Genomic DNA, 27,981 nt, shown 5'->3' with positions numbered 1-27,981 from the left:
GCTGACTTACTTTCATATGACTGCCGTGTGGAGTCTTAAAACTTGGAGGGTCTTACAAGAAACTACATCACGTGACAGAGACAGCAGGAAGCAGCAGATGTAGACCAAACGGACTGTGGCTAGATGGACTTTCCACAGCCTATACAGTGCACTTGAATCTCTGTCACATGTAGGTCTCAGTTGTATCTTCTCTGGATTAGTGAGTGGATACCTTGTTACAATCCATGTGAGAAAACAGTAGAGTGAGCTATGAATGCCCCACTGTGTCTTAAAATGCTAAGTACTAGTACTGAGCAGGAATGTGCCAACCTCAATATCATCACTAGACATTTGTCTAAATGCAGGAAGAGGAAACACTGTGTGAAGGCTACATGGTGACAGCATGGTACAAGTCATCCTTGTCCAGCTGGAGGCCACAGCTAAGGCTGTAGTTCTTGATGGCTAATCTTTATTGTCAGTTTGGCAGGATTTAGAACAACGATGGAAACACACCTCTAAGGGAGATTTTCTAGATTACGTAAACTGAGATGAGAAGATCCACCCAAATTGCGGGAATCATTCCATAGGCTGAAGTCCCTGCCAGAATAAAAAGGAAAAGAAAGAGAGATGAGCATCAGTATGTATTGCTCTCTTCACCCTGACTCTGGATGTAATGTGACCAGCTGTTTCAGCTTCCCGCTGCCATACCTTCCTAACCATGATGAACTCTAACCTCAAACTGTGAGCTAAAATACACACTGCCTTCCTTCTTACATGCATTCTTGCTTTGTTTTGTTGTTGTTTTGCTTTGATGATACATGTGGCTATATTCATGCACGTGTGTGTCTATGTATTCATCACTTGGTGAGTGTACCTGTGCATACACATGCAGACCAGAGGACAACCTTGGGTGTCATCCTTATCAATGTTGTCAGCCTTCTTTTTTGAGGAAGGGTTTCTTATTGGCCTGGAAATCATTAATTAGGATAAATTGACTGGCCAGTGAGCCCCAGAAACATTCCTATTTCCGCATCCCAAGTTTTAGGATTACAAGTACAATCTATCATACCTAGTATTTTTAAGTGAGTTCTAGTTACCAAACATGGGTCCTCCTTGCATTTTACAAGATATGGTGGTTTAAATAGATATGGACCCCCCATAGACTCATGTGGTTGAATGCTTGGCCCATAGGGAATGGCAGTAATAGGAGGTGTGGCCTTGCTGGAGGAAGTGTGTCACTGGGGGACATGGTTTGAGGTCTCATAAATGATCAAGCCTCACCCAGTATCTCAGACTACTTCCTGTTGCCCATAGGATCCAGATGTAGAACTCTCAGCTCCTTATCCAGTACCATGTCTTCCTTCATGCCACCATGTCCCACCACAATGACAATGGATTAAACCTCTGAAACTGTAAGGCAGCCCCAATTAAATGTTTTCCTTTATAAGAGTTGCTATGGTCATGGTGTTTCTTCACAGCAATAGAAACCTGAAAATAGAAGTTGGTACCAGGAATTGGGCTATTGCTATGAAAGGGCTATGTTTTTATTTGAAGGGATTTGGACTTTGGTACTTTGGGTTAGGAAACCAGCAGAATTCTTTAAGGGCTGCATAATGGGCCATACTAGTAGGAGCAAGGAAGACAGTGGTGGTAAGTGTGATTAGAACTGTATGGGCCTGGCTGAACAGGTTTTAGCAGAGAAAAATATTAGTATGTGGCATAGAGACCAGTCTTGTGATATTTTGGTAAAGAATGTAGCTGCTTTTTGCCCTTGTCCAAAAAGTCTTCATAAGGCTAGTGAAGAGTTTTGGATCAATTCCATTGACATAGGAAATCTCAAAACAGCCTAGTTGTAACTCTGCCATATGGTTATTAGCATTTACTCTAATAAAGATCTATAATGAAAAGGAGCAAACTAAGCTAGGAAAAATGTACAATTTGAGGAGGAAAGGGGCATAAGAAAGTGGAATAGAGCTAAATCCTGTGTTTAAGGAGATAAACAGATTAAAGGAAAGCCTGATGTTAAATGGAATAAAGGGAGTGGAGACCTTGGAGCAAGATCCACTCAGCTAAGCTTACAATTTGTGAAAAGGAATTAAAGAACAGCTTATGTCCAGGTTCAGGAGAGAGAGGCAGGCAGATCTCTGAGTTCAAGACCAGCCTGGTCTACAGAGCAAGTTCCAGGATAGCCAAGCTTAAGCAGTGAAGGAAACCATGGAAAACAGAAAGTTGATGAAGATATAATTGAATAAGGTAAACATGTTCCAGCCCCAGAAAGCAGCATTACTTCACAGCTTCAGACACATGTATATGATGAATTGCTAAATGGTCTTATTAATAAAAAACCCCAAACCAAATATTGGGGTAAAAACTGAGAAACCAGGGAAATAGTAAGAAGCCAGCCATGTTCTTACCACTAGAAATCCTCAGCCAAATACGAGACCTACTTCCTGTATACCCACGACTATGTGCTTTTCTGTCCCTGGCCTCTTACTTCCTCTCTCCACCCAGCTACATCACTTCCTGTCTGTCTGTACAGACCTCCATACCTCCATGGTTAGTTCTGGGGTTAAAGGCATGTGCCACCACTCCTGGCTCTGTTCACAGTGTGGCCTTTAACTCACAGAAATCTGGATGGATCTCTGCCTCTCAAATGCTAGGATTAAAGGCATGTGCTACCATTGCCTGACTTCTATGTTTAATATAATGGCTGGCTTTTTCCTCTGATCTTCAGATAAGCTTTATTGGGATACACAAATAAAATATCACCACACACATAGTTCTAGCTTTAGAGTCAAGACCAGAAGAAAGGAATTATGGAATCTCCCTCCATGACTAAGGAAAGCCACTGAGGCCAGGTGTGTGGCAGGGATATCCCTGCATGGAGGCCCAGAGAAGCCATTGTGTGAAACCGTGAAGGTGAAGCCTGGATTGCCTTGAAGATCTTAAATGTTAAAGATGACAGAGTCATGAGATACCTGCCAAGGAGAGCTGCTAAAAGGGAGTGGAACCAGCCCAGCAAAAATAAGAGTGTTGCAGTCAACAAAGCTCAAAGGAGTTGGAGATCTGAAGTGCACTTTGACATCGGACAAGGAAACACAGAGTTTGGAGTTTGTCCAGTGACTTTTGCTTTTGCTTTTGTCCAATATTTCCTTACTATGCTCCCTTTCCCCCATTGTGGATGGGTAACGCATATCCTGTATATGTTGGGAATATGTGAGCTGCTTTTTTGTTTTGATTTTTATAGAGGATTACAGTTAAGAGATTACATGACTCTCAGAAGAGACTTTGAATTTTAGACTTTTAAAGATTATTGAGACCGTGATAGACTATGGGGACTTTTGAAGTTGGACTAAATATATTTTGCATTATGTTAGGGCTACAAGCCTTTGGGGACCAGGGAGTAGAATGTGGTGGTTTGAATGGGTATGGCCCCATAGAATCATGTGTTTGAATGCTTGGCCCATAAGGATTGTCACTATTAGGAAGTATGACCTTGATGGAGTAGGTGTGGCCTTGTTGAAGGTAGTGTGTCACTGGGGATGGGCTTTGAGGTCTCCTCTGCTCAAGCCATGCTCAGTGTCATAGTCTCTCCTGTTGCTTCCTGCTGATCCAGATGTGAAACTCTCAGCTCCTTCCCCAGCACATCTGCCTGCAATCCACCATGTCCTGCCATGATAAAAATGGACTGAAACTCTGAAACTATAAATGAGCCCCCACTTAAATGTTTTCCTTTATAAGAGTTGCCATGGTCATGGTGTCTCTTCACAGCGATAGAAACCCTAAGACATGAGACAAGTGCTGTAACAACTGAACCATCACCCCAGTGGTATTAGGCACTTCATTAGAAAAATAAGAGTGGGGAATTGAAGTGAAGCTCTATTATTATATCAGGACTAACCTGTCCTTTTTTGTCCATTAGTATTTGCTTGTCTGCTTACTTGCTTGATTGTTTCTTTGTTTATGAACTTGAAAGGCCCAACATTTACAATCATTATTTACAATTGTTCTATCTTCTTGATGGAATGTTATATTTACTAAGAGACTGTCACTTTCTTTGGTTCTGTCACCTTTTGGTTTGAACTATTTGTCTTAGTTACTGTTCTATTGTTGTGAAGAGATACTATGACCAAGGCAATTTATAAAAGGAGGTATTTAATTGGCGGCTTGCTTATGCCTCAAAGGGTTGGCCCATGATCATCCCAGTGGGGAGTGTGATAACAGGCAGGCAGGCATGGTGCTAGAGCAGTAGCTGAGAGCTTACATCCTGGTTACCAAGCAGCAGGCAGAGAGAGACAGAGACTGGGCCTGGCCTGGGCTTTTGGAACCTCAAACCCACTCCCAGTGATACACCTCCTACAAAGTCATACTTGCCAGCCCTTCCTAGTCTACCAACCGGGAGCAAAATATTCAAGTACATGAACCTATGTGGGCCATCATTATTCATACCATCACAGTGTACTTTTTCAGCTATTAAACGTCTATGCTAGCTTGTTTGAGGTGTCTGTTTATTTGCCAAATTGACTTCAATACTCTTATTAGTCTAAGAGTGTGTTTTTCAGTGAAGTGTATTTTCACACACAATAGATAATTGTATCTTGCTTTTTAATGCATGCAGTTAAGCTGCACCATCTAATTGAGCAGTTAAGACTAATTACATTTAAAGTTATTATTGATAGAGTTCTCCTAACTTTTTGTGTATATGTGTGGCTGTTTGAATGAGAAATGTTCCCCACAGATTCACATATTTAAATACTTGGTCCATATTTGGTGGTTCTGTTTTGAGATATTGTGGAACTGTTAGAATGTGGAGTTATGCTGGAAGAAATACATCTCTGCGGGAGGACTTTGAAAGTTCATAGTTTTGCCCCACTTCTGGGTTTCTGTCTCTGCTTCCTCTGCGCAGCTGAAATCCTGAAATCAAATCTCCCAGCTTCCTGTTTCAGAGTCTGCTATGCCTCCCTACCATTATGGATCCTATCTCAGGAAATGTATGCCCAAATAAATGTCTCCTTTTCCAGGATGCCTTGGTCATGGTGTTTTATCACAGCAACAAATTAATCAATACAGAAATTGGTACCAGAGTGGAATGTTGCTATGAAGAACATAATCTTTTTTTTTTTTGAATGTCAAAGACTTTAGAACTTTGAACTAGGAAAGTATTTGAGCACTGTAAGCCGAGCGTAAAGGACCATTGTAGTAGGAGCTTTGGAGACATAAGTGCTGAGAGTAACAGCGGTGGTGGAGACTTGGTCCATGAGGTTTGAGATGCAAATAATGCTAGCAACTAGGCTAGACGCCACTCCTGTGTGATGTTTTAGCACAGAATCTGGCTGTTGTCTGACCATTTCCTGATCGGTTACATGAGGCTGAATTAAAAAGTAATAGAGTAATTTCTTATGTGGAGGACACTTTAAGGCAGTATAATATCGAGTCTGTGGAATCCTTATTACTGATAGTGCTTCTGTAGCCCTACAATGAAAATGATCACATTGGGAGGGAAGAAATACACATTCAATTTGGCAAGAAAAAGGACACTTGGGGCCACTATTATTGAACAGGAGAAGAAGACCCTAGGCCTCCCCTGGGTGTTTAGAAGAAAACGTGGGCCTCCCCAGCACCTTGTAGCACTGGGTGGTCAGGTACCATTATGGTGAGCAAATATATGATAAGGTATAGGAGGAGAGAGAGAGGAGAAAGAGAGAGAGAGAGAGAGAGAGAGAGAGAGAGAGAGAGAGAGAGAGAGAAGAGAATGATTCATATCCTGTAGAGAGAGGCAGATCTAGAGGTGAAGGCAGTGAGGAATGGGCTGAGATGGGTGGCTTGCTTGCCACCTGAGATGTCTAGGCCTGAACTGTTGCCAAGGGCCATGTATGGATCTGTGGCCCTGCAGCAGCAGTGGTCTGTGTTGATGTCCTTGGCTCCTCTTACCACCAAAGACAAAGAGGATAGGGCTGCACAATGTGGGTCCCGCCCCTCACTGGTTGCAACACTAGGGAGAACTGGCCCTGCCCCTCATCCATTGTAGTACTTGAGAGAGTGGGTCCTGTGCCTTGCCTGGGCAGCACAAAAGAGCTGACCCTATTCGTGGGGCATGGGCAAGCTGGCCCTGAGGGTGTGAGAGTGGGAGACCTGGTCCCACCTCCTCATCTGCCATGTGGTGATGTGGGTAAGGAAAAAATGCCTTCTGCTCCTTGCCTCCCATCACCTGTGGCAGGCAAGAGGGCTAATCTTGTCCCTCACCAGCTCAGCACTCAGGAAAGCAAGCCCTGCACCTTACATGGGCAGCAGAATACAGCTGACCCTATTGACAGGAGCATAAGTGAGCTGGCCCTGAGACTGTGAGCATGGGAGATCGGGTCTCACCCCTCATATAGCATATGTTGGTGTAGGCGAAGGAGAGATCCTCCCCCACACTTCCTGTGGCAGGTGAGAGAATTGGCGCTGAGGTCATGAGAGCGGGAGAGCTGTTCCTGCCCCTCAAGAGCTGCAGCACTCAGGAGATTGGTTCCTACACCTCACTTGGGCAACACAGTAGCGTGTTGGGGTTTCCAGACTGAATGGCAGAGACTGGCTGGAAGCCAGGCCAGCCCAGGCTCCCAGCAACAGAGTGAAGCAGAGCTGTGGGGCTTCCCTAAGGGCTACTGTAAGGCAGTACACAGAGGATGCAAGTCGACTGGTAGATCAGGTAATGGAGCCAGGTGCAGGGGCCACTACTGGCCATGACTGGGTTTCCTCCAAGACCCAGGGTGCTGAATGAGAGCCACAGTTCATAGCAGCAGGAAGGTACCTTGAGCCCCTGTGGTGTGAGGGGAATGAGAGACCTTGGGCCTCAGGACACTGGGGTCTCTAGGCAGGTGAGCCAGAGATGGGAGGCCCCGACAGACTGGAACTGCAAAAATCTAAACTCATGGAGTCAGCAGCCAAAGCTGTGAAGCTTCTGTTTGCTGGCGGCAAACAAATGCATGGCTCCTTTAAGAGACAGCTTCCTGGTTCATGCTGACTGTATTGAAAGCTTTTTCAAAGAGGTCTGCAGTGGCTCATCTAGGGTGATGCCACCTTCACCCTGGGGCAGATTTCCTAGAGGAAGGCTATTGGCCACAAAGTGCCTCTGTAGCTGAGAGTGAAGTTTCAAAGACTCTTGTTTGAACTGGGTTGTTGCATTCAAGGGAAGTGCAACAAATTTTTGGTTGTATGTTTCTTCATATTTGAGAATCTGAGCTTTACACTTCAGATTCATTATGACTTGGACAGCTACACAAAGACTTCAGGGCAGCTGGAGAACCAGGCCCTGATCTTGAATTTTCAGTAGAAAACGTCAAGACTGGTATTAGAACTTGCTTTTTGAACTTTTCAGACTGCAGAAATGGGACAGTTTTGAATTCACTTATGCATATATACTTTCATCAACTGTGGTGATTCATGAACCGTTTTCTGTAGGAATATACTGATGAGTCAGAGATATGATAAAGTTTTTACTGCTGGACTGGAGCAGCTCAAATGCAAAGGCATTTTCTTGTTCTTTGTATGGATAATGTTAGCTTATATTAATGTACTCTATGTATTGTTAGCAAGAAATACAAAAAGTTCTATTAAAAAATTGCTTTTGGGCTGGCCAGTGGTGGCTCACGCCTTTAATCCCAGCACTCAGAAGGCAGAGCCAAGCCTCTGTGAGTTTGAGGCCAGCCTGGTCTACAGAGCAAGATCCAGAACTACCACCAAAACTACACAGAGAAACCCTGTCTCAAAAAGAAGAAGAAGAAGAAGAAGAAGAAGAAGAAGAAGAAGAAGAAGAAGAAGAAAGAAAGAAAGAAAGAAAGAAAGAAAGAAAGAAAGAAAGAAAGAAAGAAAGAAAGAAAGAAAGAAAGAAAGAAAGAAATTGCTTTTAGATGTGTCTAAAGTTTAGGAAATGTAAATAGTTCTATTAAGAGTTTGCTTCTGGATGTAAGTTTGTGAGAATTGTAATTGTGTATAATAATATTCATACTATAACTATGATGTTAACCTGTTAATGTTAATGAGCCATTGTATGTTGATTCCAAGGAGTCAGGAGTTTACTCATTTATTTTATGTGGTTGCATCATGAGTTTATTGATTTAAAAAGGCTTGAGGCAGCTAAAGCTACTATAGTCACCTTAGACCCATTTAAAAGGGCCATTCAATCTTGATCAACCTCTACTCCCTTACTAGGAGGTACAGCAGCCATAATGAGTAAGTGTATAGCTATGATTATTCCAGCTACTTGCAAGCTCTTAGTGGAAAGCTGGTTCTGAGCTGCATAGAGTTAAGCTCTGAACCCTCACTGAGATCTTTATGTTATAAAGAAGGGGGAATTTGTGTTGGCCCACAGAGGCTCCCTAGTAAGGCCTTATTCAAGGCCAGATAATCTGAGCTTGCTTTGTCCAGCAGGGCTGCATAATAGATGATTTGGTCAAAGGCATGGGTATTTTTAGGGGTCTACACTTGTTGGTACTTTATACCTCATCCTTGGAAGGGGAGGTCTATTGCCCCTCCCCTTGGTGATGTATAAAAGGCCCATTATGAATAAAGTCTGGGTGACTGAGTATTCACCCAGGGCCCTACGAAGCTATCCTGTGTCTCTGTCTTTCTCTCCATCTCCATCTATGTTTGTATCTAATACTTCCTCATTCCTCTCATACTAAGAAACATTCCACAGGTCGGAGCTGGTCTCTAATTGATAATATAACAGAAACGAGAGGCCTTGGACCATACCAATGACTCATCACAATGAACCCTTCAAGTAGAGATGTTTAAACTAAAGAGTACACCGTGTCACTTACTGTGTCTCACTACAGCTTTCCATGACAAGATTTTTCTTTTTGTTCTTCTTTTCCCTTAAATTTTACTTCATTTTTGGGGGGTAGGCAGTTACAGGGGTAGAGGGTACAGATGCTAGGGGATGGGGAGATGAATGGCATGGTAGTTTGAATGTAATTGGTCCCCATAAACTCATAGGGAGTGGCACTATTAGAAGGTATGGCTTTGTTGGAGTAGCTACAGCCTTGTTGGAGGAAGTGTGTCACTGTGGAGGTGGGCTTTGAGATCTCATATATGCTTAAGCCATGCCCAGTGTCTCAGACCATTTCATATGTCTGTGGGATCAAGATGTAACTCCTCCGCTCTCAGCTCCTTTTCCAGCACCATGTCTACCTGTACACTGCCATGTACCACCATGATAAAAATGAACTAAACCTCTGAAACTATAAGCCAGCCCCAATTAAATACTTTATTTTATAAGAGTTGCCATGGCCAGAATGTCTCTTCATAGCAATAGAAACCCCAAGACAAATGTGATTGAGATGCATGGTGTGAAAGCCACAATCAGTGAAAAGTTTTTTTTTTTTTAAAAGAGCACTGGGAAGGCTCCTGTGATAGCTGAATCTAGGGCTGAGAGAGAAGCTTTAACTGTTAAAGAGATTAGCACTAAGTAGAGGCCTACTTTGCACTGGGACAATGGAAAAAACTCCACCCAGCTAAGCTTCCAACTTGGGAAATAGAAGTATGGGTTTTCTGCTGACCTGAAGCCGCAGAATGAAGATGCTGCTGCAAATGTGCTTGTCCTGAATGTGCTCACTTCTGCACCAATTTAAAAAAGACAAGGATAATTTGCTATATTTAGCAGTCTTAGCAATGATTTGTTTTCAGGGCCTGAAATATAGTATTGCCGGCCTTTGTTGTATTTGTTGGGAGGTTTGATCTTACTCTGGGTGTTTGCCTTTGTGGGTGGCCTGATAGCTTTCTCTTCTCACTTTTAATGGCACTTCTAATTTTTTTCTTGGTTTTATATTTCTATCATCTTAACTATAATGTAGCATGAAGAAGTTCTTCTATGGCCATGTCTAGTTGGAGTTTTAAATACCTCTTTTGTATGGATATTGATTTTCTTACCTGGATTTGGGAAATTTTTTACTATAATTTTGATAGGTTTTGTATACCTTAAGTCTTGATAACTGGATATTCTATTCTATTTCCTAGGTTTGATCTCTTTTTCACATACTAAGGTTCTTAGAAAATGTGGCCACACTCCTTCATTTATTAATTGTTCTTAGTTGGTACCTGAATATAGAATATGTTGTCTTGTCCTCCATCCTGGAGAGATTTTCTTGTTAATTGTCGAGTCCATCGATGTCACTTTCCACTGCATTTTTATTTGATTTACTGAATCATTTCCAACATTTTATTATTTTTCAAATATCAGATCTTTGCTTTTGCATCCATGTGGCTTTCCTTTTCCAGGTTCTTACTTCATCCATCTGCTTCTTTCTGATCATCTATTAAGATACTGGTCACCTTTACAAGTGAAATTTTGAATTTTCATCTGCCATTTTATTCATTCCAGTACCTTTGGACTCACTCATTGAAGAGCAATGATCTTATGGAAGAGTCATGCTGCCTGGCTTTTTATCATTGTTGTATTTCTGTGTGTCCTTTGGACATCTCTTAATGCTTTCCATGGTTATCTTCTGATCTCAGACTCAATCCTCAGTATACCTATAGAGGAGAAAACAAACTGCTCTAACAGCAGCAATACCAAAGCAAACAAGATGTAAAAATATACTTAAATTCACACTAATAAACAATTATTCATCAAAGCTCCTTAAATACACCACAAAATGCCCTAAAAGAGAAAATGTCAAAGCTATGTATGTACTGCAAAATTAAATATTAAGGTAAATGCAGAATTAGTAAATGAATGACATAAATGATGGAGACAGAGAAGGGGGACAAATAGAGAAGTTAGGCAGAAGACAGGAAAAAGAAGAATAATTGTAAAGAAAGAGCACACCAAGTGCTTATTCAACACTAGAAGGTCAGCTATGAAACCAATCACATACAAGTGATATTACATGGACTCAGTGGGGTGTGTTTATATATTTAGGAATACACAGACAGAGAGACAGACAGACAAACACACACACACACACACACACACACACACACACACACACACACTACCACCACCACTATCACAACAACAACAACAATAGTTAAGGAGAAGAGGTCATGAATTTGAAAGAGTGGAGTCTACATGGGAGGGATTGGAAGGTATAATGGGCAGGGGAAAATGTTTGTTTGTTCTTGCTCTTTTAGGGGACCTGCCACCCAGCTCCCAAATAAATCTCACATGGAGGTCTATTCTTAATTATACATCCCAGTCTTAGCTTGCCTTGTTTCTTGCTAGCTTTTCTTAAATTAACCTGTCTACCTTTTGCCTCAGGCTTTTCCTGCTCTCTTACTTCTATAAATCTTACTGTTACTCCCTGGCTTGAACTTGTAGCTGGGTGGCTGGCCCCTGGAGTCCTCTTCCTTCTCTGGCAACTTTTCCTTTCTCCCAGATTTTTCCTTTTATATATTCACTCTGCCTGCCAGCCCTACCTATCCTTTCTCCTGCCTTGCTATTGGCCGTTCAGCTCTTTATTAGACTGTCAGGTTTTAGACAGGCAAAGTAACACAGCTTCACAGAGTTAAACAAATGTAACATAAACAAAAGTAACACACCTTAAAATAATATTTTACAACATCTCCCCTTTTTTCCAAAGAAAAATGGGAGGTTTTGACTTTAACATAGTAAGACTGTATACAATAAGGCCAATTATCAAGTAAAGATTACATTCACAATGTACTGAATTCCAATTCATTTGTGTCTGGTAAATTTAAAGAAAATATCCCATAATCTATCCTATTTTAGTAAATCCCAATTTTATACCTAATTTACTTTCTATCATATCTGAGGAAAACTGCAACTATAACTATCTAGTCTTTATCAAAGACCCCAAAAGATTATTTTATTTAAGTAAACAAAAAGTGCATTGCAAAAAACTTCCAAAAACTCTAGAAATGACTGCTGTGGGATGTTAATGTATGTCCTGTGGGAGCCCTTCTTGGGTTCCTTGTGGTGTTACCCAGCAGGTTTGCATAGAGGATGATTAGGACCATGGGCCTGAGTGCAGGTGTCTGAGATGGTCTGCACTTGGCTGTACTGGGGGATGGTCTGTATGTCAAGTTGCTCTGATTGGTCAATAAATAAAACCTGATTGGTCATGGCTAGGCAGGAAGTATAGGCGGGACTAACAGAGGAGATATAAAAGAACAGGAAGGCAGAAGGAGACGCTGCCAGCCACTGCCAGGACAAGCAGCATGTGAAGATGCTGGTAAGCCATGAGCCACGTGGCAAGGTATAGATTTGTAGAAATGCGTTACTTTAAGATATAAGAACAGTTAACAAGAAGCCTGCCACGGACATACAGTTTGTAAGCAATATAAGTCTCTGTGTTTACTTGGTTGGGTCTGAGCGGCTGTGGGACTGGCGGGTGACAGAGATTTGTTCTGACTGTGGGCAAGGCAGGAAAACTCTAGCTACAAATGACAGAGACATCTGACTGCCTGGACAGTCACCCAAAGTTCCTCTGCAACATTGGGACATCCATCTTCAGCCTACAGGTCCATAGTATCTGGCAAACTTTTCAATGAAGCAGGAAATTTGAAAGACTGTCCAACCTATATTGGCACCATTTGTCAGTCACTTTCCTCTGTGTCCTGCAGAATGTCTGACAGTTTCTTCTCTGAAGCAGGAATCCTAAAGGACCATCCTACCTTGTTTTATTAAAATTCAGCAGTCAATCAGTCCAGGCAAGAGCAGCTTCTTGCCCAAATGGCTAGCCTTGCCACATTGAAAACAAACTCTATGAGGAGTTTCTTCAGTGCCCATCATATCTGAAGTAAATTGGTGCTGCCAGGAGCAGATGTGTCTCATTGTCATGAAAAACCCCATGTTAACAAAATGTTTTAAATGCCATATAGTCTGTAGGTCTTTAAAAGGTTTAAAGACCACCTGTCTATCTAAAATACATCTCAACTTGATCTGGAAAGCATACCTAACTTATCTACAAATTTGATTGTTATAAATGACTAACTACTAACCTATGTTTCTTGATTATCCTACATCGTTTATAATAATAGCTTTTAAAAACTAGAATTTCACCCTACATTTCCAAATGAACTGCACAGGCACAATACCTCAAACAAACATAGAAACATACATACAGTATGCTGTAACAAATATAACCTTAAGTTTTTATCAATATACAAAAGTCCTTTAAATAAGAGTAGAAACACATATACAGTGTAACAAAAATAACTTTAAATTTGTATCAATATTCTACATTCCCCTAAATGATAACAAAGATTCATAAACCATGAAATAATCAAAATCCTCCCACACCCCTCTTGGAAATGTGGACATTGTTTTCTCCAAACTGCTTCCTGATGTCTGTAGATGAAGTATCTCCAGGGTCCTTGAGAATACTTTGAGATAACAAACAAGTCCTGGGAAGACCAGCTATATTCTTTTTTTTATATATATATCACCTGTCAAGACTCAGGAGGTCTCTCCTGATCAAACCTGATCCACATTAACCTTGAAGGAATCCACAGCCTCTCATCCCCTGTAGGAACAAAACTCAAAAGCATTTTTGATTTCCATTTGGCAAATATATTTTTGGCTTCTTTTTTAAAGTTAAGATAGACCCAAAGTATCTAGGTTGGTTCAATTTTGCAGTCCTGTTCACAATCCCACATCTGTCAGCACCTGTTGTTTGCTCAACAACATTTAAAAAAAAATCAAAATCAATATAACACACAGGATCCAGACTCCTTGTGTATTTCTCATCTCTACATGGCTTATACTTTTTTATTATTTTATGTCTCTTTAAAGACTTCACTATTTTTAAATTATTTTTTTCTATAACTGTACATACCTTTTTTATTTCTTAAGCCTATTCACATTGTAAAACACACTGTAACTATTTAAAGGTTTGTGTTTTGTTTTGTTTTGTTTTTTTTCATCTGGACCTCTTTTACTGCATATCTTTTAGCTTTTTTGACCTCATGAACAAACTTTAAACTGCTAAGTGGACCTCTGCCTGGGGCTTTGGTGGCTGGCTGTGCCCACTTCTCGGGTTATGAATGTCAAGCCTAAAGTGTGTTGCTCTGTCAGAGGTTTATCCTCAAAACTGCATTTAACCTTCCTAGAGCTCTAAAATGCTGATGCTTGTGCTGTGGCAGACTTTTTTACTTGTTTTTCTTGTTGTTGTTGTTGCTGCTGCTGCTGTTCCTGTTTAACATACTGACTGCTCACTGGCTTATCAGCAGCCATATCCTCTTTTTTTTTTTTTTCTCAGCTTTTTTAAGCCCTATGTGGAAATTCAGCCTATGTTGGAACACCAAAATGTTGTTTGTTTTTGCTTTGGGGGTGGGGAGAACCCGCCATCCAGCTCCCAAATAAATTACACATAGAGATTTAGTCTTAATTATAAATGCTTGGCCTTAGCTTGGTTTGTTTCTTGCCAACTTTCCTTGACTTTATCCCATATACCTTTTGCCTCAGGGCTTTCCCCTTCTCTTAGTTCTGTAAATCTTGTTCTTACTCCCTGGATTTCTGTGTAGCTGGGTAGCTGGCCACCGGGAGTCCTCCTCCTTCTCTAGCTACTTCTTCTCCCTTCTCCCAGATTTTTCCTTCTTTATATTCTCCCTGCCTGCTAGCCCTGCCTATTCTTTCTCCTGCCCTGCTATTGGCCATTCAGTTCTTTATTAGACCACCAGGTGTTTTAGACAGGCAAAGTAACACAGCTTCACAGAGTTAAACAAATGCAACATAAACAAAAGTAACACACCTTAAAATAATATTCCCCAACAGGAAAATGATGTAATCATCTAATATCAAAGAGCAGAAAATATAATAAAAAAGAATGAACACGACATGCAGAAACAGATTGAACAATAATGAAGAAATGTATGAGCCAAATGTATGAGTAACGAAATTGGGCATGCCCTTAAAAATGAAAGTGAAGTCTTATGCCAGATGTGGGGCTCCATATTTGTAACCCCAGCACTCTAGATGTGGAGGCAGGAGGACTAAGAGTTCAAGGAAGGTCACCATCAGCTACATAGCAAGCCTGGGCTTCATGAGATCTTGTCTAAAAAACAAAACAAACCAAAACTTATGTCAGAATTCTATTACACGCACAGTTGAAAGTGGAGAATAAATGCAACATTTGGGAGAGGTTTCTTCCCGAGTCCACTAAGATTGGAGCCAACAAGTAAACAGAGGATTGGCGTGGAGCGGGTGTCTGAGTGGGTATGTCTGTAGCTCTGTGGTTTAGGGCTGGTACTAGCCTGACTGTGCAAAGGCTAGTCATCTACCAGAGCTGTCTTCACTTCAAGGCAATCAGACCCCACAGTCTTTATCAGGAGATGATGCCAACTCCCAGAGGACAAGGCTACTTCTCACTCTACACTCCCCTTTCTGGCCACCCTCCTGCTAAGGTGTGTCAACACTGGGTCCTAGCACTGCCACTTTTCTCAGACCTCAAGGTAACTTGGTCATTTGCTTTCAGGGTGATTAGCCACAACATTCCAAGTCCTGGGAGTGACAAAATGCCACTCATGCCCATTGCCTGAAGATCAGGCCAAAGAAACCGCTGTCTTCCCAGAAGCCCCAGGGAGACCCAGGCTGTAGAGAGCTGTGGGTGTGTGCACCTGGTAGAGCTGCTGACTGTTGCCACCAGGGAGGCCAGACTTATCTTCAGTGGGAACCTTCTGTTTCTTCCAGCGCTCCTGAAGCCGCATGCTGCTCATTAGCTGAACTGCCCTTCTGTTTCTCGGCACTTTCAACTGCCCCATCATTCCCTTTGGGGCTCCTGGTGCTGCACTACATTCCCCTTGGAGTAGGGCAGTTCTGTTATCCTGACTCATGGTCCACTGCATTACACGGGGCAGGGCATAGCTGCCCCGGCATTCCATAACTGGCTGTGTCCCAGAGCTGCCCCTGTATCCTAGAACTGTCCCTATATTCCCGAACTACACCTATATTCCAGAACCTCCCCCATATTCCAGAACTATACTCATACTCCAGAACTGCCTCCATACTATGTCCATATGCCAGAACTGCCCCTGTATCCCAGAACTGCCCCTGTATCCCAGAACTGCCCCATATTCTAGAACTGTCCCATATTCTAGAACTTTCCCCATATCCCAGAACTGCCCTGGTATCCCAGAATTGCCCCCATATCCCAGAACTGGCCCTGTATTCCAGAACTGCCCCTCGATCCCCTTTCCTCTATCTTCTAGAGTTTATGAAGTCATCGATCCTTTTTATCAAAAAGTATTGATTAACCCCGACACCTGCCAAGAGTTCTTCACTTGTGAAAAAAAGGGGGAGTCGATACCAGTGCTTTAAATAATTTTTAAACAAAAAAAAATAAATCTTGAATAGTTTATTATCTTAGTGGCAAACACACCCCTACACATAAGTGAACAAACACACACAGACATTCCATATCTGTCATACTTTGTTCTAATTTTCCAACTGTTTTCTCCCAGCACAGTACCCCCTCTTATTGTGGTTCATTCTTCATTTCACTCATAGATCCATTGGAATTTCCTAAAGTACTCTAAACAAACTAGATCAACACCTATGACTCATCTACTAGATCACCGAGCCTTTATTAAATTCAACTTCAGTAAAGTAGGAGAAGAAGTTATATTGAAACAGAAATAAACAGGGATGGGTGTTTCCCTAAGTAATCACAGGATTTTAGAAGCAGAGTAAAGACTGAAAGTTTAAGGTCATCTGGACGGTATAGTAAGACCTTGCCTAAAAATACAAACATAAGAAGCACAATCAAATTTCATATTCTTCCATATCACATTACCACAACCACAGTACACATATATAAGACACATGAATGTCAACAAAACTAGAATGAATATAAATAAAAGTTAATTTTCAATTCAAGTGGATTTGTATTATTATGAAATCCTATATGGATGCTCCTGTATGGTGGAGGATATTGCCTATTGCTGAATGAGGATACTTCTCTTCTCCATTAGGTGGCAGCAAAGTTCTTTCATATTGTAAAGTTTCAAACCTTTCATCTTCAAAAGTTGGTTACACCTCTCAGAAAAATGATGTTTCAGAGAAGGATCGATTGTTCCTTCTCAGGGAAAGGGACTCCATGAACACTGAGATTAGTGATGCATCGAGTTTAAAGGCTTGTTAGATAGTAGAGGAGACCACCTTCCAATTTTCAAAAAAGCAAGCAGTGTTATTTTAATTTTTAAACCCAGTTTTAAGAACATGAGGACGCCGCCTTCCCCTTCTTTCTCATCAGTCCTTGTCATCTGAGGAACCCTCCTGGTCACAGAATTTATCCCTACCTAGAAATCCAAACTCCTAAATCACCATATCATTCGAATCACTCCAGTTGTCTTAAAGTGCATAGATCAATTCCTTTCATCTCCAATTTGAAGAGGGTCCTAAAATTCCCGTGTCCTATTTAACCAATATCCTCAGGTGTGGCAGGAAGGAGTCCAAATAGGGACCGAGTCTTCCCTACGGGAGATGTCCTACAGCAATTGCAGTCTGGGAACCTCCTCCTTCACGATAAGGACTCCTGCTGGAAGGGTGGACACAGCAGCGTGCTTCCCCATTCTGTGGTAGGTACTGTAGGTAAGTCCTAGACCAACATGCCCTTCCACTCTGAATGGCGATGTCGCCAACATTTCCCTCTTTATGAAACCCCAAGAGAACTCATGCCATGGATAAATCTCTGACATCAAACTCTGTATCCAAACCCCTTCCTCCTCAGCACCACGCTCCCACTTTCCCACCTTCCAAGTCCCTCCTAGCCTTTAAACTAAGTAAAACACTGACATGTCCCACAAAAGGGAAGGTCAGTGTTCTCCCTTCCCGGTATTTTCTTCCTGGTTTCACTAATCTGTATCATGAGCTTTAAACCTTCTGATCTTTATTCTTCCTGATAATCATTGTCATAGTGGTGAATTCTGTGCCTACTTTTTTTTTATTTTATCAAACTAAATGGAACATAGATTTCACACAATAAAGTGCTCTCATTTTAAGGTTCCAATATGGTGAACTTTGGCAAATGTGTTTATGGGAGTTCTGTCCTTATCAAGACACCGAACATGTCTACCACTTACCTGCCAAGTGAGCCCCAAGTTGAGCAAAACAAAGTGCCTTGCATCCTTCTATGAGGTCACCCTGGAAGGATAAGAACACAGACACTCCCCTTGAATGTCACACTGGGGTAAACCTGGAAGAGATCCTCTTATAGGACGAATGAACTCCCATGATTGCCAAATAGGTTCCAGGCCTCCCCAAGCTTAGCTGACTTCCTGCATGTGTCATAGTGGAGCAAAGGCATCGACATAACAGTAACAGTCACTGTGTGGTTGTGCTAAGATGACAACAGAGGAGGGTTTTTCTAGCTTGCTAGTTTTCCCAAAATTTAAATCATATATTCGTGTTGCTTTTAATATGAAAAATCTCATATTAAATACTAAAATATTTTTAACATTTTAACATATTTTAAATTTATATACAGCTTCACAGCTAACTGGGCAATATTTTTATGTTTTCTCAACTTCTAACAGACAATCTTCTCCATCTTTCAATATCTCATCCCTACTGTAAACAAGGATCATCACTACGAAGTTTTCATTTGAACATGCTGAGTTCTAAAGCAAGGAATCGGAAATACAGACATGAGGCTCACTAGAGAGAAACAATGATGAAAAGTTGCTTTGGTGAATGGATATGACATTTAGAGCGTGTCTGTAAGAAGAACATTGGCTGTGAAGATGAGAGAATAACCTTTAAGGAAATGTGACTGGAGAATTTAGGGTCCCCTCTCAGCATTTTCATAATAGAAGGAAACTAGAGGAACATTTTATTAGCTGTAAATCTTGTCAGTTGCCTAAAGGAGGAAGATGGAGAAAAGAGAGAAACACCCATGACATTGAGTTAGTTGTGGACATTTGTCAATCAGCCACATGGCTAAAGGGATGTAGCTTCAGAGAGTGAAAGGCCCAAAGTATTGAAGAAAGCTGAAAGAAAGAGACAGACAAAGAGAAAACGGTGTGTGTTTTTGAGTCAGGATTTGGAAATGTGGGCAGACATGGGTCTCGTGGCAATCCTGTAAAGACTAATAGAAGGCTGGGATTCTGGGAAAGAAATTTATATTATCTTATTAAAGTAATAATTTCTCCAATTTCTTCAGCATGGCTATAGAAAAATCAGCTTTTCTGAGGGGTGGTACTTTGGCTAAGTGATTAACAGGCCTAGCTGGATTAACTCCTCTCAGGATTGGAGGCTTATGATTGGAATGCTAGGTCTCCACTGAAGGCCAGTGGTAGATTCCGTTTGGTTTTTTGTTTTTTTTTTGTTTGTTTGTTTTGTTTTTTGGGGGGTTTTTTTTTGTGACAAGGAAAAATTAGCCCTTTGGAACTCAACAAAGCCTGGATAGAGGGTACTAAAACACCTTCCCCCTTTGAAGGGGTAGCTGTAGCATCCCTTAGGAGATAGGATGGAAAATGGAGAATAAGTGTAATCCATTTCCATCGTGAACACCCAGATATCCAGTTCCAAAGCTGTTCACCAGAAGGGCTGAGCGACTGGCGTGGAGTTTCAATTCACTCTCGTATTCTGCCACCAGGCAGGACTGCTCGTTTGGGAGCCTAAAAGAAACCAGAGCTCCCTTCTGGCACTCCTGGCCGGAGAACTAAGACCATTCTTGGAACTGTTGAGCTTGGGGTCCCTACAGTAGCTGCCTCTACAGTTTCTGTCTCCTGTCCTCATCAGAAAGACAATGCTCCCAAAGACAGAAAAAAAGAACAGGATGGAAAGGTCAGAAATGTGAGTAGAGGTGGGAGAGGAGGAGGGAGAGGATGCCTTTCACTGGCATCGGGACTCTATCTTCAACTGTGTGGCAGTCTGTCTTTACTTCACATCGCCACCAGGAGTCTTCACCCACTATCTGCCAGGCAGCGCCCCCTGAGAGCTTTTCCAGCTGTGACTCCTGTTGAACTGTGTGACTGCATCGGTTGATTTGGGTGTCTGCTGCTTGAGAATGAGTTGAGGTTTGCGTGAGTGACTTCAAGTGACCTGATCTTTTTTTTTTTTTTTTTTTTTTTTTTTTAGAGTTAAAAGCCCAGAGATCGAGCAGTAGCAAAGAGCCAAGACCACCTTATCTTACCACTTGCTGACATCCTTTCCCTGAGAGAGAGACCTTCTTCCCATGTCCTATCTTTTTATTGCCTTTCTGTTCAGCCTTCTCATTGGTTCTAAACCCAACCATATGACTTCCTCGTCACTGCCTGTCTATATAGACCTCTAGGTCTCTATGGTTCCTACTGAGATTAAAGGTTCAGGTCACCACTTGGCTGTGTTTTTGAACACACACAGAGACTCTGCCTGCCATGTGATCGGATTAAGGGCATGTGCCACCACTGCCGGACTTCTGCTAAATGGCTTGCTCTTAGCTCTGATCCCCAGGCAACTTTTTTTTTTTTTTTCCATCACAGGCAATTTATTTTGTTCTATTCATTCACAGTTAATACAGAAAATACTTGGAAACATTTCCATATAATGTTTGACACAGAAACCATCAAATAGAAGTATACAATGTTGACAGGAGGCAGTACATTTATAATTTATAACCCCAAATGTATTTATAAGTTAGAAATGGAAAGATCTACAAATGAAATTATGAAGGTTCACCAAAGTCATTTAATCTGTCAGTTTCTCATTCATTTTTATGTCTTAATAATATTCTATTGTATGAATAAGCCACATTTTATTTCTCTCCAGTATTTGATAGCTATTTGAGTTGTTTTAACTTTTTTACTATTAGCAACACACTGCTGTAAACCTTCATGTACATGTTTCATAGGTGCACATTTTCAGTAGTTTGAGGATATATTCCTAAGGGTAGAATTGTTGAGTAACAGAGTAACAGTGTTTTGCATTTTGACCAACCACCAAACTGTGACCTGATCTTTAAGTAACTCATTTTGTGTCCTTTACTGACCTCCAGGTAATACTCTACATTGGTAACACTAGCACAGGAATAAACGCTCCTTTTTTTATTTAAGAAGTATTTGTTTGTTTGGTTCTATAGTGCTGAATGTAAAACCTAGGGTGTAGAAGTAACTGTCTTATTCAATAAGAAACACACAGCCTTGCCGGGCGTTGGTGGCGCACGCCTTTAATCCCAGCACTCGGGAGGCAGAGCCAGGCGGATCTCTGTGAGTTCGAGGCCAGCCTGGGCTACCAAGTGAGCTCCAGGAAAGGCGCAAAGCTACACAGAGAAACCCTGTCTCGAAAAACCAAAAAAAAAAAAAAAAAAAAAAAAAAAAAAAAAAAAAAAGAAACACACAGCCAATACAGAGATAAAAGCCAAGAGGTCAGAGCAATAGCTAAGAGCAAAAAACCTTACCCTTCACTGCCACTGTTGCACTACCTCTCTGAAAGAAAGCTACTTCCTGTGTGTCTGTCTTTTTATAGTGTTTCTGTTCTGCCTTCTCATTGGTTGTAAACTCAACCACATGACCGCCTCATCACTGCCTGTCTGTACAGACCTCCAGGTCTTCTATGGTTGGTGTTGAGATTAAAGGTGTGTTGTCTTCATGCTGGCTGTATCCTTGAACACACAGAGATCCGCCTAGCTCTGCCTCCCAAGAACTGGGATTAAAGGTGTGCACCACCACCACCCAGCTTCTGCAAAGGCTTGCTAATAGCTCTGACCCCCAGGCAACTGTATTTATTAACATACAAATAAAATCACATTTCAGTACAAATAAAATATCACCATAGTAGGGTCTTTGCATGTTAAGTGAGCCCTCTAACACTGATCCTTACCTCCCATCCATAACGCAGCAATGAAAGGCAAGCATTGGTCTCAGGAATTTGGATGGGTTGTATGTTTAGGGGGTACTACAACTCAATGGTTTTAAAATTCACTCTACTGTGACAGATAAAATAATGCCCATCAAGGTACTCAGGTCCCAGTCTCCAACCTCTGAGTCTATATACTCCATATAGAAAACAAGGAACTTTCAGATGTGATCAAGGTTAATGACTTTGAAATGGCAAAGTTATCCTCAATAATCCAGGTTGGTCCAAGATCAGCACTTTTCCCAGAGAAGCAAAAAAATTCTTCCCCGATGTGATTATCAAAAGGGCTGTTTTGGTGGACGCTGAGTCAGAGAGATTTTACATTGCTGACTTTGAGAGTGGAGTTAGGCATATACAAGCCAAAGAATGCAAGCATTTATAGAAGTCAAGGAAGGAAAGAGATTCTCTCCTTTATCCTCCAGAAAGGAATGTAGCCCAATGGCACATAGATTCTTACCCCAGTGAAAGCCCTGTAGGACTTCTGACCTACAGACTGTAACATAGTACATTTGTACATATTTAAGCCGTCAGATATAGAGCAATCCACTCTACCAGCAACAGAAAACTTATGTTCCTAACGTGAATGAATTATTTATCAAGGAAAGTTTGTACTTGTGTATGTGTCTGTGTGTGTATGTGGTATAAATATGTATTATATCCCTCATATTCCAAACCTAGTGTTCCCTATATAATATTGTTTAAATTTCAAAAGTTCTCTTATGATGAAATTTTTAAAATATAGTATATGACATTAATAACTAAGTTATATTATAGAATTATTTTTTGCAATGATGACATCATAGAATGTGATTTTTCCGGGTTTTCATGCACTCTGTCTTCTCTATGAAGCTTAGGCCTAGAAGAAAAGAAAGGAATCACAGAATGCATTGCTCCCTAAAAGTATTACCATTCTAAACAAACATCACCTGTTCATAAAATGCTCGGCATAGTGGAGACGGTATCACCAGCAGCAGCATCTTTCTTCCCACCCCCTACTTTGTTCCAGGAAACAAGGTGTTGGCAAATAATAGTTAAAATCTATTGTATACAAGTGCATGGCTAGTTTCCTCTTCAAGGATTTCATGATTGTTCTACTAAAACTACATAAGTCTATACAATGTAGAAATGTGATGCTTGCTTGGTAATTAATATCCCAGCTCTAATTTATTGGCCTTCCTTCCCCCAAACCTTTGCCATCTTGTTTGTGAGTATTCTTTTGCAGACTGAATAATCTCAGTTTAGTTATGCCTTACTTCTCTGACTCTGTCTTCTGTCTTCCCAGAACTCTTCTTCAATAACTCTAGTGTAGTTTTCACTTTAGTTGAGCCCATCAACTCCAGAATTTCTCTTCTTTTAAATGTTGATGCTTTTCACATTCTCTGCTTGGTAAGACATTGTTTCTATTTTTTATCCTGCTCCTTTTTTACATATAGTTTCCTATCATTTCTTCTTCACATCTTTAAAATAGAATATGTACAGATTTGTTTAAAAATTGAACATCATTGCTTTTTTAGTAGTCTTTCTGCCTTCTCTCTTTATATTACCAAAAGAGTATAATGTTTAATCAATAAATGATAGACTACCAAAGTAGTATAATGTTTAATCAGTAAATGATAGATGTTGATTTTTTCCTTAAAAACAAAAAAATAAACAAATAAATTTGGCAAAAATTATTACAACCAAAATATTAGAACTAAAAATTACCCAAAACATTTGTAGCACTCCATAAGAAAATATCATGAAAATGCCATTGGGTCTTGATGTGAGTGATAAGCTTTGAGAAATGTTTATATTTAACCCTGAAAACCAATAACCCATAACTACAAGGAAAATCTGTAGTCTAGAAACAGTTGGAGGAAGAAATAAAATTAGACACTCATCTAAGTTTCTCCATTTCAAAAGAACTGTAACTATTTGAGCCACCTGGGAGATCCATTTACAAGGCTGTCTATTTGAAGTGCCTGAGTTCCTACCTTAGCTTTTCTCAATGGCAGACTATTATCACAAGCTGTGAGATGAAATAAACCCTTTCCTCTCTAAGGTTTTTAGACTGTGTTTTATGATAGCAATACTAAGAAAACTATCATGCTTTGTTAACCAACAAACATTTTGTGATGGTTTGAATAGGTATGACCCCCATAGACCAATGTGTTTGAATGCTTGGCCTATAAAGAGTGGCCTTGTGGGAGTAAGTGTGTCACTGTGGAGGCAGGCTTTGAGGTCTTATATGCTCAAGCTATGCCCAGTGTGGGACACAGTTCACTTCCTGTTGCCTGCTGATCAAGATGTAAAACTCTTGGCTCCTTCTCCAGCACCATGTATGCCTGCATACCACCATCTGCCATGATGATAATGTACTAATGTTCTTTTACCTTCATCACAGTGGCGCTGCTTTAAATTACTAGGGACTCAGCTTCTCAGGCCATAGCCTTGGGGTAATTCTGTTCTTCCAGACAATGGTTCTGTTGTTGCCACAAAAGGTAGCTTTAACTAAATCTCAATCATTCTAAGAAAACTCAAGAGTCAAAGTTCATGGTGAAAACCTGTGAGTTCAGAGAGTTAGAATAGCAACTGGTTAACTTTCTCTCTTTGCTGGTGTCCCCAGAAGCTTCTCACCTTCCTCACCATCCTAACTCAAAAACCCATGCTATGCTCCTCCCTGCTACTTCCTGTCAACTAGTTGCTAACCCTGCCTCTCTGAGCCCAGGTTAAATTTCTTTAATTAACACAAATGCATCACATCCTTACATAGTTAAACAAATGCAGCACAAACAAATGTAACACATCTTGGCCTAGTTAAACAAATATTCCACAACATTTCCCCTTTTTGTCTAAATAGAAAAGTTTTAATTTTAACAGAGTAAAGGACAGTTATCAAGTAAGACTTATACTTACAATATCCAGTTCCTTTGCATTTACAAATTCAGAGAAATCACTTTATTATCTATCATATCTTGATGAGTCCAAAGCTCTTTTCCTAATTTACCTTGTATCATAACTAAGGAAAACTGTAACTATCTAGTCTTCAGCTCCATCAAAGACCCCAGAAGGATGTATTACCTGAGTAAACAGAAAGTGCAGGGTAAGCAACTTCCAAAACTACATCTGGCTGCCTGGACAGTCACCCAAGGTTCCTCAGCAACATTGGGACGTACGTCTTCAGCCTACAGACCTAAAATATCTAGCAGACTTTTCTATGAAGCAGGGATTTTGAAGGACTGTCCCACCTTGTCTTGGCAAAGTTCAGCCATCACTTTCCTTTGTGTCCTGTTTTTCTATTTACTCTTAGCAATTTCTTGCCCAAATGTCTAGCTTTGCCACAATGAAAGCCAACTGCATATGGAGGTTCTTTGATGCCCAAGGCTTTTTTTTGAAGTAGATTGGTCCTGCCAGGAGAAGACATATCTCACTGTCATGAAAAGTCCTATGTTAACAAAACATTTTAAAAACCTTATTGTGTAGGTCTTTGAAGTGTTTGAAGACTGCCTATCTCTAAAATGTATCTCTGTATGATCTTGAAAACATACCTAACATAACTACAAATTTGGTTGTTATAGATGACTAACTACTAACCTGCATTTCTTAATTATCCTAAATGGTTTGTAATAATAGCTTTCAAGGGCTAGAACATTATCTTACATTTTTAAGAACTGCATAGGTACAATACCTTAAACAAGAATAGAAACATATACAGTATATTGTAAGAAAATGCACCTTAAATTTGCATCAAAATACAAGAATCCCTTAAACAAGAGTAGAAATATATATATACAGTTATCACAAAATAAACTTAAATTTGCATCAATATACAAATATCCACACCAATGAAAATTTTTGAGATTAATCTACTTTTTTCTCTATCCTTTCTATATACCCCCTTTTTTCCTCAGAAGAAGATGTTTGAATCTAACATCTCTTGCTTAGTTTCCTCCTTTTCCATAAACAGTAACAATTTGCAACCAACCCCCCTAAATGACGATAAACATTCATAACCCAACAAACAACCAAAAAAACCACCTACCCCACCTCTTAAGAATGTGGGTGTCATATTCGTAAAATGACTTCCTGTTGTCTGGGGGTGACAGTATATTTAGGAGACCCTGAGAAAACTGAGATAATGGTCAAGTCCTGGGAGAACTAGTTGTTTTTTCCTTAGTCTCTGGGTAATGGAAGAATGTAGAGCTTATATGAAGTCTTAACTAGATAGTCTGTGAGGCTGGACAATCTCAGTTAACTGCCTTTAATTGTCCTGAACAGTTTGTAGTTCAAAGCTGATCTTTGGGTGGTATTTGTCTGCTTAATGGCATTACCACAATACAGGTGTAATCGTTGTGGGGCCCCTTCATCTTTTTGGAAACTTTGAAGGTCACTGTTAGAAATGGCCACAGTTCATTGGAGAAAATTTAAACACTTTAAATGTCATATGCTATAGATCTCAGAGATGTTAAAGGACCACAGTCTATTAAGTACATCCAGGGTTCACAAACTTAATTCCTGATTACCTGATTCAGACTCAAGTCTAAAATCATGTACAAGAGTTTAGATGAAACCTATTTCTAGAATTAGTTAATATTCTATATGACCATTAATATCATGACGGAAAGCTTAAATATATATGTATTAATCTTATAAATTTAGAAATGATATTTATACATTAGTGACAATAGTATAGTGCCTTAATTTTTATTTTCTTCTGTCCGTTATCAGGGTGGCTCTTCTGACATGAGACAGAGATTTTGAATTTTCCTTTAACAAGCATGCTTGGGTCTAGAGAAAGAGAGAGCAATGCTCCAACTCCAAAGCCAGCTTTGATTTTTAATTGAACTGGGGCCACAAATAGATAATTTGCCTTATATGTTTGTAAAGAGCAACAGTAACGACTATTTGAGAAGATTTATGAAATTTTATCCTGTTGGAAATGTGCTATACCATTAGGCCAATTGTACTCCTTTTTTTTTGGGGGGGGGGCGGGTGTCATTTTTCTCAGGTCCTTCTTCAGATGTCTCATTTGTCTAGTGGTCTTCAGATTCCTTAATTGGATGTTTTCTTTCTCCTGAGCTAACCCTAACTTTGGGTAATTCTTTTTTCTATCAGATTATATTTTGTTGAGATAAAATGCTCCGTGGCAACAGAAAAAAAGCATTATCTTTACTAATGAAAATTATTTTATTTCAACCTTATCAAATGAAAGGCATTTGTTAGTCTAATAAGTTAGTTTAGATTGAATGACCAAGCTGTTTGATGAAGTATTGCATCTCCTCATCAGTAAGACTCTCCTATTTGAATCTAATCTTTATTAATCTTCATGGTATCCATAGCTTTTCTTTGCCTGTGGAAACAAAAGCAAAACCTCTTCCCCAAAGTAACACATATCCTGGTTTCCATTCTAAGGTCAATACATTTTTAAAATATATAGGCTGATTGAATTCAGCAGTCTTTTCTATTATACGATGACTCTCCACAGTTGTTGTTCCTTTTTCATTAGCATTTAAAAAATTTAAGTCAATAAAGCACTTTGTAATCTATCTCTGGGTTTTTTTTAATTAAACACTTCTGTTTATTAGGCAAAGCTTTTAGAGTTCAATTAGATCTTTCTATAACTGCTTGTCCTGTAGGATTGTGTGGAATGCCTGCAATATGCTTTATGTTGTAATATGTGAAAAACTGTTTAATTTGAGTAGAGACACATACTGGAGCACTATCAGTCTTACTTTGTGTGGGTATCCCCACAATGACCATGACTTCTAATAAGTGTGTAATTACATAATCAGCCTTTTTAGAACTTAAAGCAGTGGCCCATTGAAATCCTGAATATGTATTTATGGTATGGTGCATATATTTTAATTTTCTAAACTCTTCGAAATGAAACACATCTATTTTTCAAATTTTACTTCTTTGAGTGCTTTTCCAGTTATTTCTTGCAGGTAATGAAGCTTGGTTATTCAAAAAAAAAAAGTACAACATTACTTTATAATTTCCTTGGCTTGATACCAAGTGATCGAAAAATCTTTCTTTAAGCCTTTGATGTCAACATGGTGTTTCTTATGAAATTCTGAGGCTTCTACCACATTTCCTACAAATAACTGATCAGTTTAATCATTACCTTGTACCAGAGGGCCTGCTAGATCCATATGTGATCTGTTATGTGTCACAAACAAGGGATGATTTCTATTTTTTTTGTTGTTGTTGTTTTTGTTTTTTCGAGACAGGGTTTCTCTGCGTAGCTT

At 40.1% G+C, this 27,981-nt stretch overlaps 1 long non-coding RNA gene across 2 annotated transcripts; it reads right to left on the bottom strand.

Moving 5' to 3' along the window:
- Window positions 1-6: 6 nt before the first annotated feature.
- LOC121827869 (uncharacterized) lies at window positions 7-27,924 on the bottom strand. 2 transcript variants are annotated; one of them, XR_013049670.1, is made up of 5 exons: window positions 24,127-27,924; window positions 23,008-23,211; window positions 18,001-18,061; window positions 10,057-10,491; window positions 7-576 (listed from the first exon to the last, which is right to left on the bottom strand). It is a non-coding gene; the product is annotated as an uncharacterized LOC121827869 (long non-coding RNA). The 2 variants fall into 2 exon arrangements; XR_006070174.2 differs by having other exon boundaries at window positions 11-576; window positions 23,008-27,924.
- Between the last annotated feature and the right edge of the window lie 57 nt (window positions 27,925-27,981).

The sequence above is a fragment of the Peromyscus maniculatus genome, chromosome 3 (genome assembly GCF_049852395.1).
Source record: "Peromyscus maniculatus bairdii isolate BWxNUB_F1_BW_parent chromosome 3, HU_Pman_BW_mat_3.1, whole genome shotgun sequence".
NCBI lineage: Eukaryota > Metazoa > Chordata > Mammalia > Rodentia > Cricetidae > Peromyscus > Peromyscus maniculatus.
This window is presented reverse-complemented; position numbering and strand designations above follow the sequence as displayed.